At 34.6% G+C, this 14204-nt stretch overlaps 1 protein-coding gene across 1 annotated transcript in view; it reads right to left on the bottom strand.

The window, feature by feature from the left end:
• Positions 1-14204, bottom strand: part of DOK6 (docking protein 6) — a 246076-nt gene that overhangs the window by 224189 nt on the left and 7683 nt on the right. The gene's annotated exons all lie outside the window — the stretch shown is intronic.

The following is a 14204-nucleotide window of genomic DNA, read 5'->3' as shown; positions in this document are numbered from 1 at the left end:
TGTGAAGCTGGTTTGTCTAAAAGCGAAGAAATGCTTGAGATCTCAATATTCCTCAAGTAAAAGCAAGAAAACATTAAATCCAAGAGTACAAGTGCATTGCACAAATTAACATACTTCAGTCAGTCTTAAACCCACATAATTCAATTTCTCACAGCGTTATTTAGTAAGTTCTTAAGTTCAGTTTTCTGTGAGAAGATAACCACATGTTCCCATTTTTGATGGGAAGATTAAGGACCGCATAACACAAAGAAGGAAAATCCTATCTTACATAAGATAAAAATGGCTTAAATCTGACAGACTGAAATCAAGATCATCCTTTTAATATTGGGATCTGACTCCAAGCCACCAATACTGTCATTCCAGAGGTTATCTCTCAACAGAAGTCTTGAGAAACATGCATGGAGGAAGCTTCTGTCATAGCACATAGTATAATAATTTCAAATCAGTATGACACCTTGCTATTCACTGACTGACAATTCAGAAATGCTTTAGATAGGTAAAGTCCTCGCTATGTGGCTTATACATGATCTTCTAAGCACAGTTGCAGAGACACATCTTAGAGAATTTTTCAAATCTATTAAATTGCACTCGACAATTTGTCTAAAGTAATTTTGGTGAAATTAAATATATTCTTTATTTGATTCTTGCTCCTTTCTCACCCCTCTCATCATCTAGATAGATAGCTATTATAGTAAGTAACTTTAGAGTTTAGACAAAAATATCAAGTAACAACTGTTTCTAGTGAAACTCTATTATTCACACAGGTACTTTTTCTTTTGCTTATCTTTGCAACAATAAAATTACTATTTTTGTTTAACTTGATTACAATATTGAGTTGTAAATGTCAAACACTGTCCTTTAATTACTACAATTATTTATGCTTTTGTTAGAAATTATAGAAAACAATTGAAAGAAGTGTTCATTTAATAAATCAGCATTTCATTTGGATACAAAAAGCCACAGACTACAAGGTAAAGGTTAGCTCAGTTGGTTAGAGTATAGTGCTAAGAACACCAAGACTAACCCTTTATGGGTTATTCACCAAAGAGTTGGACTCGTTGAACCTTGTGGGTCCCTTCCAATTCAGAATATTCTGTGATTCTGTTAAAGGATAAAAGTATTTTTACATTCACTAGGGTAAATGCATGTTCAGTTATGAACAACCTTTGCAACAACTGTTATCAGTAAAGAGAAATATTCACCTAATTCACCTTAAATTAAGATATGAAATCTGTTTAGCAATTTAATTTAAGACGAAGGACTACAAAGATAAACACACACAGTATTTGAAATTCTGTGCAAAGTAGTGTATGTTTTGAGTAAGTCTGCATTTATAAACCTCAAAACTGGCTGGGCTTTTAATGTTGTGTTCAAGCAACCTCCTGCTTGCTTTCCCATCAGTGTAACATCACTGCATAAACATACAGTCAAAAAAAATTAAGAAATACATAGTGAATTTTATTGACTAGCCACATTAGCTACAAGAGAGGACACTGATTCTGAATTCCATAAATGAAGCTGTTAGTCTTATCACATGTTTCTGCACTTTACAAACAAAGGCCTTGGCATTCTTTCACTCTGCATGGCTTGTCTTCTCACTCAGCACCTAGCTTTGCATCAGTTCTACTTGCTGGAAGCTCCTTATTCAGTTTTAATCTAATACTGATGATTATTACCAAAAGGGCAGGCAGAAAAGTGGGACTGAAATGTGAACATAGAACTTGAAAAAGATTACTCTCATCACTGGTGAGACAAGCATCACATGTGATTTCCTGGTTGCCATCAAGGCTCTTATATGTTTGAACGGAGAAACTATTTAGCAAAAACTGTCCAAAGAGAGGAAACACATTTGAACTCTAATGCTGCTGAGAAAGCAGCATGTGAAAGTTTCCCAAGGACTGATAAGCTCTGGAGACCAACTGTTCCACTAAGCCTGCAAGAGCTGATACGCTCGTGACACTGACAACCTGTTAGAAGGACAAGGCCATGGGTACATACAGACATCAACAAGACATTGTACAACTCGTGCCATCCAAGAAATCTGTGGCTAGTACACACAGACAAAGACTACAGCATCATTTGCAGCCCTGATGAGTGAACAGGTCCACTGAAGCTCTTCCTCAACACCTACCTAGAAACCCCTCCTGGCATGCCTGCACAGCCCTCTGCTTCTGGGTAGACAGCCACATTGACTTTCCACCACTCCTCCTCTAAGAAATCGTAAGCAAGCATGTGAGAAAACTGTGTGAGAAAATAAGTAAACTGTTGTGTGAATTGTTATCTGTGATTAACAATAATGGTTTGATTTACGTAATAAAAATGAATAAAAGGTGTCCTAAGCAATACTGGTTATGATTTGTATATCACCTCAACTATTTCTTCTGCTAGGGAAAAGAGAATTTACAACACTGACAAAGAGGTAGTATGACAGTTGTTTGTGGAGATGAAACCAAGAGAAACAAGATCTTAATTGTCTACAGTTTTCTAGGCCTCCAGTAGAGAACATATTTGCTAAGAGCAAAGCTTGAACAGCATGCTGGCATTCATTGAGCTCCAAAAAAAATGGTCATGCTGCCAAATGCAATTTTTCCGACTGCCAGTAAGGCTTGGTAAGTCCAGTGTCCTGTGACCTTGATCAGAAATTAAACCCTTGCAGACACAAGGGTAGATTTCCACTAGAGAAAAGGGTGAAGAACAGAGGCAACTAGGGACAGGGCAAGAGGAAATGGCCTCAATCTCTGCCAGGGAAGATTCAGGTTGGACATTAGGAAGAATTTCTTCACTGAAAGGGTGGTTAATCATTGGAATGGGCTGCCCAGGGAAGTGGTAGAATCACCATCCCTGGAAGTGTTCAAGAAACAACTGAACACAGCACTTGTTGCTATGGTTTAGTTCATATGGTGGTGTTTCGTCAAAGGTTAGACTCAAAGATCTTGGAGGTCTTTCCCAATCTTAACTATTGTGTGAGTATATAAAATGAAAGGAGATTATGTTGACAGAAGCTGCTTTTGTGGGACAAACAGCAGAAAAGTAATTTTTCAGAGTTTTGATTACTGGAATTGAAATAAGTTGCTGACTCAACAGCACTGGCAGCAGATGCGTAAGCCAGAAAAAGGTTCGGGGAGTTTGAGAGAGTAAAACACAAACTGTAACTGTAGCTGCTTATTTTCTATTATTCATCACAGATGGCTGTTGAATTGCCTTAAAGTAGGTAGTAAAGGGCCAACCAAAAACTGGAACTAAAACATGAACGTATCTTCCCTACTCTTTCCCTTTTATGTTTATCCTGGCCACATATGATTAGCATCACAGAACTGGATGATCCCAAGCTTGCCTTATCTTCTTTGAAAACAAGATGTGACATCATGTACTTAGCTGTGTTTTCAAATGTGAGCAGTCAAGTGCCTGAAATTTCACAGTTCATTTTTTTTTTCCAGTCACAGCAATAGTACATTAACCCCTGGCAGCTGCAAGAAATTAAATTGAAAAGGCAGATCTGGCCAAACATTTAAAATTTAAACCACTGTATTGCAACATATATATGCAGTTTATCTATTATTGTGTTTGTACATGACATTATATTAACATGGAATTAAACAGCCCCGCAGTAAGAAATCAGATAGGACCTCTTCTCCTGTAGTGAAATCCCTCCTACACAAGACCAGCAACTATTGTGGGCTAAAACTCCTATTATAACAAGTGCAACAGTGCTAGAAACTACAAGCTGCAATTTTAACTACAGAAGTTATACTCCTTTATTTCTCATTTAGAAAATGTTTTCAATACATTATATTGACTTATTCTAAAGTTTCCTTCATTTGCTCATTCCAACTGTTTACTTCTGTTTCACCACATCTCTTTTCTGCTTGTCCAGCACCATCTGAAATCTCTCTCCAGAGCAGAGACAGTGTATTGTGAAAGAGAATGAATCAAGTTAATAGCCACCCTTGCTGCATTTATGATGCATCAAAGACTTGTAAGGGGAAAATGCAACTATGGAAACAAACTGTTTCTTCATTTTAGTTCTTTTTTTTTTTTTCTCTTTTTCCTGGATTGCATGCCTTTGTCCACAGAAAATTTGGAGAAATTCTCTAGGAGTGGTAGGACTTCTATTTGCTTAAGTCATATCAGATGTCTGCCCTGGAACTGTACACGATAGAAACAAATAAAGGTTATCACTGGTTTTATTTGCCTTTAACACATGACAGCAAAAAATAAAAGAATACACTGGACAAGCACTCAAAGGAAAATTTTTTAAAGGAATTAAGGAGTCAACTGGAATAGAGGCATGAAAATACAAATTGTTTCATTCTTACTAATTTTTTTTTAATTATTATATTCAGATTACACTGTTTAGTCTATTGCTTTTTAAAGTACAAAATTGTCTTTGGTTTAAGGTATTTTGTTGCAACATATTCAAATAAGTGAGTACAAGCTGCCCTAGGGTATGACTTTGTCAATCACAGGAGTACAATACTTGAGTGCAATTAGCACCTGAAATATCTACATCGGATGTGTTATCCACGAGTTTTTTTCCTAATTTATATGGAAAAAGAATAATAATTAAAAAAAAGCTATGAAGAACCTCCTTCACCTGCAAATATCTTAACTACTCACTCAAATCACTCAAATGCCCTTAATCATATGCAACCACCATGACCAGAACATGACAGTGGCTTGGTAGAGCCCTCTACTGATTAAAGAGAATAAAGTTAAACTATATATTTCACTCTTGATTTCAGAGTAGACAAAAAGCAAATATACAAGTAGCATATCATTACTGACAAAGGCAATTTTCTATTTAAAACTTGTTTATTGCTGGTAAAGCAAACAAAAGTTCTGGACAGATGAAGCATAACAACAGACAAAACTGTAGAATTATTCTTTAGAATTATTATTTTAGAATATTGAGCAAACAATATTGTGCACTAATATATAGTTTCAATCTGCATTAAATTTTATGTTTCACAAGTTTGATTTGCCATTAACACTGAATATTGGAATCATCATCTCTGTCAGCGTAATGGCAGGCAGAGAAAATACCATCATGTCCATGCTAATATATACTACAGGTAGATAAAAGCAAATAATATTTTCTTCTTCTGAAACCTGTTCTCCACATTTTAATTCTGTATCACAATTTATAAGAGGAAGAAGGTATCAAAGAAGACAAGAACTGGAATAGAAGATGAAACATAAACTTATAAGACCATTAACAGTAAAGCCCTGTACAGTAGACCTGCCATAAGTGTGATTTACCTCATAAATTTCATGCAGTAAATAGTATTTTAGAATTACTGTTAGAAAATTAAACATAGAAATAAAGCATAGTATTGTGAACACTCACATCCAGATTAAATGGTTAGGAAATGCAAAAGTTAATATTTCTACATCAATGTTACCTAGTTCAAGAATCTAGTAGTTTGTTTTCCACTTTGTCTTATTAAAAACATATTATTTCATATTTTTCTGTTTCACACTTCAGTGAAGTGAAAGGAAAAGGCAGAGGAAAGAGCTCATAACTTTGCTGTCACTACTATTTGACTGAAGACCCTTTCCCATGTCAACAGAGTAGACAGATACGTTTTGGTAACTGTTTCTTGGCAACAGGAAGGAAAGCGTCATCTTTTCTTTCCCTTTGTTTTGTTTTGTTTTGTTTTTTAAAACAATGAAGCATACAGCTTTGGAGTTAAAGAGACCATGGACCTGTGGTAATGCAAATTATTATTTTGCATTTTCCATAACTCTTCTTGGAAATACTTTGCTGTTCAAATTTTAGTAACATTAATAGGATTTAGATACATTTTGCTGCATCTGTGGGTAACAGAGCAATAGTAGATAACAGATTCCAAATCAGAATGCCTAAAGACTCCATTGCATGAATATTTACACGAGGTTGCCAAAAAGCCTGGCAGGAAGGTCATTCTTGTGAGCCTGAATTGCAAGCCTCCAAGATTTTTAAAAGTGGAGAGGAGATACAGCCCTTCTTGACTTGGACTTGGAGTGCCTCTCACATCTACGTAGATTAGTTTTATTTAACTAAAAGGCTTGTTTTGTCTATAACTACGGAACAATACGGACTACTACAGAAGTTGCAGAGACCTGAGGAAACTCAAAACCAACAACTTGTTTGTATTTAAAAAAGCTGTCCTGTTACACATCCAAAATACTATGTAATACAACATCTAATATTTTATGCTGACATAGATCCACATGGAATTACAACTTACTTAACTGAATACTGTTTGAAACAAAATTGATTGAGAAGTAGGGAAAATTTACAATCATAATTAGTGTATGTTTGATATAATTTCCATTTAAATTGCAGAAAAACTTAATATAATGCTAATTGCTATTAGTTTTCTTAGTACACTTGATGAACATGCCCTGTTTCTCATCTTCTGAACATTATTAAATACTAGATTAGAGCACTGCGTTAAAGTACATTACTATCTGCTCCTTTATACACATTCAGATATATATTTTATGAACTATGTGAGATGACGTAATATAGCTTAGAGAATACACTCTAAATACAGTATGTCCAGTAACTAAATAGATCTTAATCATATGCAAGTAAAAAATCTCTTTGAATAGTGTCACTTATTTTTCAAACATGAAGATAAAAACTCATTTGGAGTTTACAGTAGCATCCATTTTTTACTCAGCTAGTATCTAGAGCTACCTCTGCTCTAAGCTAAGCATGCAGTATATGAAAAACATGCCAAGACACAAAAAACTGGCACTTCCAGAGTGATACGTTAAGTACAAAACACATTTCCATTTATTTTTCCTTTTAGCTTTTGGGACGTAAACAGCCATATAACAACATTACTTGGTATTTTTATTACTACTACATAAACTCAAACACAAATAACAATGGTTTTTAACTTAATAGTTCAGGAAGGAAACAGCAGGTTAGTAGCTTAAAAGGCTACTGTATTACAGTGTAATCATACCACATTCAAAATAAAATGAGAGGCTATCTCTGTTCAAGAACTAAATATCCTAAGGTTTAAATACAGTGGTCCTCCATCCAGTCATCAGACAGTAAAGTTTTTGTCATATTCAGCAACCTAAATGAAACGACAGTTTAGTGAATAAATTTTGATGCCAAGTCTAAATTTTAATATTAGGAAGATAAAATTATTTATGTAGATAGACTTAGATTTGTGAGCACAATTGGCGTTTCTTTTTTCCTATACTCAATTGAATCCCAGATCTCCCAATGCCATGCAAATCTAATAGTTGCATATATCCTTCTCCAGGAAGAAAAAAAATAATTATATTCAAGAGTCAGTGTAAATCGGTGAGGTGAACACTCAGCTATCACTTCAACTGTAGGCTTATTTTAGTACTAGCTGTGTGACATATAACTCAGAAAAGTTTTTCCTGTTCTGCTCAAAGAAAGGCCTTTCTTTACTCTCAAAAGAGAAATTTAATGATGCCACGTGCTGAAATACTTCATCATCAGTTGGTGCATCAGAAAAGCCTGCTGTTTGTCCTCACACTCTTCACGCAAGTGTGACTGTTTCTCTCTAGTTAACAAATTTTAGCTTGCATTAAACCTTATCAGTAAACATGGCAGTACTGCAAAATCAGCAATTAAGGCCTCAATAGCTTCCACCAATTAGAGTTGTTGTGTGCCAAGAGCTACAGCAGAGACAGATTGTGTGCCGGGTTTATTAACTCATTCTTTTTGCTGTGGAACAGCTAAGTGCCTCTTTTCTGGCCACATTAAAGTACATATAGTTGTTTTACAGTGACATACGCCTCTGCCTTAAAAAACAAAACAAACCCCCCAGAAGGCTGTGAATTTTTCATTTGGGAGCTTTCATATCTATACCAAAGCAACTACCATCTCTTTAAGGGAAATGCAATCTAGCATTGCTATACCTGTTGCTATGCAGACAGCAATTCTTTTACTGGTTTCAGCTTTGAACCATCTAAACAAAATTGTTTTCCACTTCTGTTTGTACCCTCATTCTCCCCTATCAGTGCTTTCCCTGATCCCCAGAAAAACTGCGCAATACAAATAATCTGATGGGGACTTCATCCACATGAGTGACCATTTCTTTATCAGTTTGGGGGGAGAAGGGAACTTACAGTCAAGCTCTAGAAATCCATTTGCAGATGGCAGAAATGGACAATAAATTTAGATGGAGAGAAATCTTTCAGTGAAAAAAAAATACCAAGAGACTTTGAAGGATAGCTTTAACATTTCAGATGTTGGAATGTAAGCTCTTTCAGGCAGAGACCACAATGCTGTTAGGCATATCTATTCTTCCCAGCACAGTTCGACAATGATGAATTTGCACTGCAGCACTAGAAATCATGAACAATTATAAACTGTGGTTTTCCAAAGTGCTGCACACCTTCAGCATCTTTTTTATTTAAATGCAGATAAAGAGGTAGACCTATAAGAAACCATTGCATGAAAGTCAAGATTACTTTCAGCAAGAGAACACGTATTTAAGGCTAAATGTTAGAAAATGTCATTCACTGCATCTGTCAGAATAACTAGAATGCAATATTAACAGCAATTCACATAACAGAGTCCATTTAATATGATCATTAATATTTCAGACTGATTTTGAAACTGAAGAAAAAAGGAGAAACCAAGATGCATATGTAACAAAATTTATATTTCATGAACCTTAATTGCTATAACTAGGGCACAGGGATTAAAGGCCTATGCCTAAGGCATCTGGTCTTGAGGACAGAATATTACACAAGCATTTCAATTTTTGGTTTCAAAAATTAAGTTTTTTAACCCTCCTGGTACTGAAGAAAAGCTGAAACATGAAATCTGAACAAATCCCGTTTACATGAGATGCATTCCTAAAATTACTTATTTACATAGAAAAAGAATTTTCATGATGAGGAACTGCTCTGTTCAGCTTAGTCTTTAGTAGCATTTTCTGGGATTGATAGAATTTTATGAAATTGCTGTAATAAAGGACTAAATGAAACTTGATCAAAACATTTACTTGCTACGGTGAGCCCTTTGGCTGGCGTGTGACACTTGAAAACACACTTTCAGAGATACTTGCACAATCAGATGTGCCTAATGCAGATTTGGCCCTCTTTAACAGAGGTCTTTCCTCTGTATTTGTATATAAATTCATTGCAAGTCTAACTTAATGAACAAACACTAGTGACAAAAATTAAGAATCTCTTGGTAATTATGTATTGCTGGTTGAGCTTCCATTTTCACTATTTCGGTCATGATCATCCTAACAGCAATGCAGTCAGCTAGGCTTTGTTTTATAGCTCTCTAAAGTTGATTTCAAAGGGTGTCAGCAGCATTCCTCATTTCAAATCCCCTGGTTTAACTCAGTTCATCTATTGTGCATTCAGCTCACTCATAAGCATTAGAGAGAGTGCACTGTGGCACTACTGTGGGTAAGCTCAGGTCAATGAAAATCAATATAATTTACAACTTTTTACATTTTCCTAGACTTAAAAGCCTGACATGTACTGAAGGAGACTGTACTTCTTCATATGCTTTTCTACGGACATGTAGATATTTGGCCCATTATTTCAACACCTTTTAATTAGTACAAGTAAATCAATTCAGTATATTAGGAAGTGTATCTGTTTGTTTGAATGAGAATGAGTATTCATTCTTTCTAGTAACTTTCCAGAAAGGAAAGTGTTAGTTTTGCTGTTGGAAGATCAATATTCACCCACAGCCTGTTCTAGGAAATGTTTCTGGTAAGTCACAGATGGGAAAAAAAAGGATTCTGAAGAATCAAACAAGAGGCATCACCTCACTACAGTTTTAAATTTAATTTTGTTCAGATTGTAGTGGAGGATATATTCACCTCGAATATTTTTTTTAGGTGAAATTACTATAAGCCACAAAATAACATTATATAGAAACACGGCAGAAATTACTCATTTGTCATTTCAGAGGAGAAAGGAAAAAAAAATCCAGGCAAAAATTATTTTCTGACATCAAGAATTCTGGAAAACACACCTCCAAACCCATTTTGAAATGTATTTAACCTCTGGGTTCTCTTGGGACACAAACTACATTATGTTATGATCATGTTGAAATTATGTCAAAAATATTTACAAGTAACATTTACTTTTCTATTTTCTCCTTCAGTTCAAAAAATCCCAAAGCAATACATCTAAACACTGCAGGTATATTATTGTATAAAAGCTGCTAAAGCAACATTTATCCTCAAATAACTATACTATGAGGTCCACCAGTATAAATTTTCCTCTCATTGCCCATAAATCTCATCTAAATCTATTCCATTGCTGCTCTACAGATTCCTCCTTATGTCTCACTGTGAGGTTTCCATTTTCAAAGCACCTCAGACACCTAATTCCGATAGTTTAACCAATGTTCTCTACCAGCTGCTAAACTGTTACTGTTAGTTAAAGTTCCCTTTTACAATTTGTAAGCATTATCTTCATCCCAAGTGATTAGTAAGTGTCTGAAAATACTCTACAGGCATTCAGACCTAGTTCTTCAAAATAACATGAAATCTTCTGAAATGGCCATGATCTGGTAATATCCTGTTTGGCCTTTGGGTCTTGGGCAAGTCCTGTAACGTGCAATTGCTTATATTCTAGAAATAAAGCCTTTGCATTCACATATCTACTTTACTTTTAAAAAACTGCAGTGTTCTTCTTTATTAAGAACTCTGGGACCATAAAAATAATTCCATTCCTGTTTTTCTGCAATGACATCAGATTAGAGTAGTCTGTTTCCTTTCTTTTGGTCCTTGTTCCTTTTGCTACATTTTTAATATTTATATATTTAATACATCACATATCATTATTGCGAATAAAAGCTGTCAGAGATTCTGTTCTATCAGGGAAAGATAGATCTCAGAATTTTTTACTCTTTCTCCTACTTTTCTTTATGACGGATCTACATTAGAATTTTATTATTAAAAAAACCTAAAAGTCCAGATGATTCAATGATTGGAAAAATGTAACATCATGAGGGAACTGGGTTTCATTAAACACATTACTACCTAAATGTGCTGACATTGCATAAGCTTCAACCAGTATGCATCATATTAGAAAAGGTTATCCAGTATATTTTCAAACTTTTCCTTTGAGCCATGACCCACTGAAGAGGATAGCAATCATTTAGTGATCTCAAAGTGATTTCTTTTCTGCAGAAAAAAAAATATTTTTTTATTAAAGGGAAACCACCTGAAAATCTTGGTTGCTACAAATCTCCTTCTGGAAATGTTCACACCAGCATTACTGCAATGGACAATCCATAATTTGATTTTTCCCCCTTTTTTTTTCTTTTTTAACCTTATACATTTCCTTTCAATAAATGCTTCTGTAGCGCTTTTTTATTTCATATATTGTGTAGATAGATTTCCTCAAGAAAAAATGCATTTTGTCATCTCTAGACTCTGAAAGTGGACTCAACTGATTCACTGTTGTACAAAGTAACACAGACTTTCCTCTGTGGGACCATACAAATACATGCTCCTCATGCTAAGCTCCAGGATATTATGGGTAAAATGTACAATTTAAGCCTAAGTATTGCTTAGCAGAATGGTGTTAGTGTACACATACACAGAGTGTGGTGTTTCAATTTTTTTTTGTGGAAGAATATGCCTTTTATAAAATTTGGAGATGAGAAAACTCTGATGTCTTCTCAAAATCTGACCAGTGATGCGCTGCACTAGGAAGGAAAGAGATGTTGCAGTAACATCTCTTCCTTCACCCCACTTTAATTAGGATTGTTGTATTATGCAACATGTATTTGACAAATATGGCTTATTTCTGCATGTCTGGGGTCAGAAATCTACATCCACAATTGCAGACCAGCAACCCAAGTAGTTATGAAATTACCTCATGCACCATATTCAGCTTTCAGAATTATTCTCCCACATAAGAGTTGAATAATTGTACCTTAAACATTTTCAATATCTAATTTTAAAAGTAAAACCATTCAACACTTCAGATTTTGTGCTACAATTCTGCCTCAAGGCAAAAGAGACATAAGGCCTATCATAGTTAGCAGCTTCAGACTTCTAGCATTCCTATTTGTGATACTTGTTTCTAAGATGAAAACTGAAAACCGATGAGCAATCAGGAAGATCTGGGGAAAAAATGCAAAATATTTATTTTCTTTATATAAAAAAATCTAAAATATGTCAGACACCTGAACATATCCTTTCTGTAAAAAGAGAATTCATAGAAGAATTCAGTGAAACATATTTTCCAATCAAAAGTAAAAGTCTTCATACAACATTAAAATAGACAGTGAACCTGCCTGAGCAATGAGACTGGACCAGTAACCTTCAGAGGTCCTTTTTAACCTCAGCCATTCCATAGTTATGCAACTCAAATTACTAAAAATAAAATTTGAATTATTCCAATGTTTTCTATACAGTTGTAGCACCTAATAATATTTTGACCATAATCAGCACTAGCCAACCTCCATATCTTAACAGAGAACTTAACAAGAGTTTATAGTTGAGACAGACAAAATAAAGAAGTGGCGGATGAAAAGAGATTATACTAATTTCACAAACAGAAAAGTTAAGCTCAGAAAGCCTGTTTCCCATTTACACTAAGAGCATTCACTATATTGGTAGTATAAAGGGCCTTAACACAGCTTTAAATTTATTTTATGTAGTGTACAGTGGGCTTAGTATAATTTAGAATAAGGCTGGAATGAATTAAAGTGCTCAAGATTACAAATTATATCTCTGAAAAAGAATAAAATTTAACTTTTCTCATAGAGATTCCAACATATAAGTACAAAGATTTTTTTCTTCTTGAAAGAGGTTATTTCATTAACAGTGCAAAAAGCCCCAAAATACATTCCATAGTTTAAGATACTAGGGCTACAGAAAATAAAAATCAGTAAAATATCATTTTTTTTACTACCCTTCTTGTTACAACTACGGAAAATTAACCTTCTCTCTTTCTTGTTATGATGCTATTATTATCATACTATTATATACAAATATATTGTACATAGTGTATGCCTTATTATTATCATATTAATCTAGTTTATTATATTAATCTAGTTTATTAGTATATCAACTTCAATTAAAATTAAAGCTTTCTCCATTCTTAGTTTTTATTCATATACTTTATTATTTCACATTCGCACATCATACTTGAACTAGATAACAGTTACTGTATGAAGTAATTACTTTATCAAAGACTATACTATCTAAAAGTAGTCTGATAAATAAAACCAAAAATAAAAGTAATTATAATAAATATAAGTTTATAAGAATAAACTGTCCTCTTTTTAGGCACTGTACAAAACCAATAATTATGACTACTCATTCAGAAAACTCTTCTGTATTCTTATTGTGTAAGACTTCATGTACTCTTTTTTCTTTACAAGAAAAAAAGTGTTTGCATGAGAAAAGAGAATATACCAATTCACTCTGAGAGCAGGGAACCTCAAAGCAAGTGTCTAAAAAAAAAAAGAAAAATCCAGGGACAAACAATAAAGAGTATTAGAAGTATCATGAGTTTCCTGCTCAAAGATGTTACTAATTTGATTCTAGAGTAGTGAAAACCTTTCAATATTAAACTTTGCTATTAATTCTTTTTGCAATGAACGGGTAGGAGAAATACACCAAAGAGCCATTCCTCCAGTAGACAGACAGTGTGCAACTTTTTTCCCCAGGTCTAGTCAATGCCGTGTGCTTCTAATTCCTTACTGACATAAATGAATACAACCTCTCCAAAATTTAGTCCAGATAAGCCAGAGATGATGAGAGTCAGTTTGGCAACTGAACAACAGAGAGAAAGAAGATCAATTTTTAAAAGATTTACACACTTCCATTAATTATCTTCCCAATTTATGCGCATCTGAAGTGAACAGAAATTCCTGCAAGGCTCCATTTGCATGGTCTTGTAAATTCTAAGTGTGACAGCAATTACGTTTCACACATTAAAATTGTTAAAAAGCTTCAAAATCTGGAAGACTTATTTTCATAGAATCATAGAATCAACCAGGTTGGAAAAGACCTCCAAGATCATCAAGTCCAACCCTTGATCCAACGCCACCGTGGTTACTAGACCATGGTACTAAGTGCCACATCCAGTCTCATCTTAAAAACCTCCAGGGACAGTGAATCCACCACCTCCCTGGGCAGCCTATTCCAATGTCTAATTAGTCTCTCTGTTATGCAGTGATTCTGCAGTGATCTGCAGTGATCTGCAGTGATCTGCAGTGATCTGCAGTG

Source organism: Neopelma chrysocephalum, unplaced genomic scaffold, assembly GCF_003984885.1.
Source record: "Neopelma chrysocephalum unplaced genomic scaffold, ASM398488v2 Primary Assembly neopelma1_22b, whole genome shotgun sequence".
NCBI classification, from domain to species: domain Eukaryota; kingdom Metazoa; phylum Chordata; class Aves; order Passeriformes; family Pipridae; genus Neopelma; species Neopelma chrysocephalum.
Note: the sequence above shows the minus strand (reverse complement) of the source record. Positions and strands in the feature narration are given on the sequence as shown.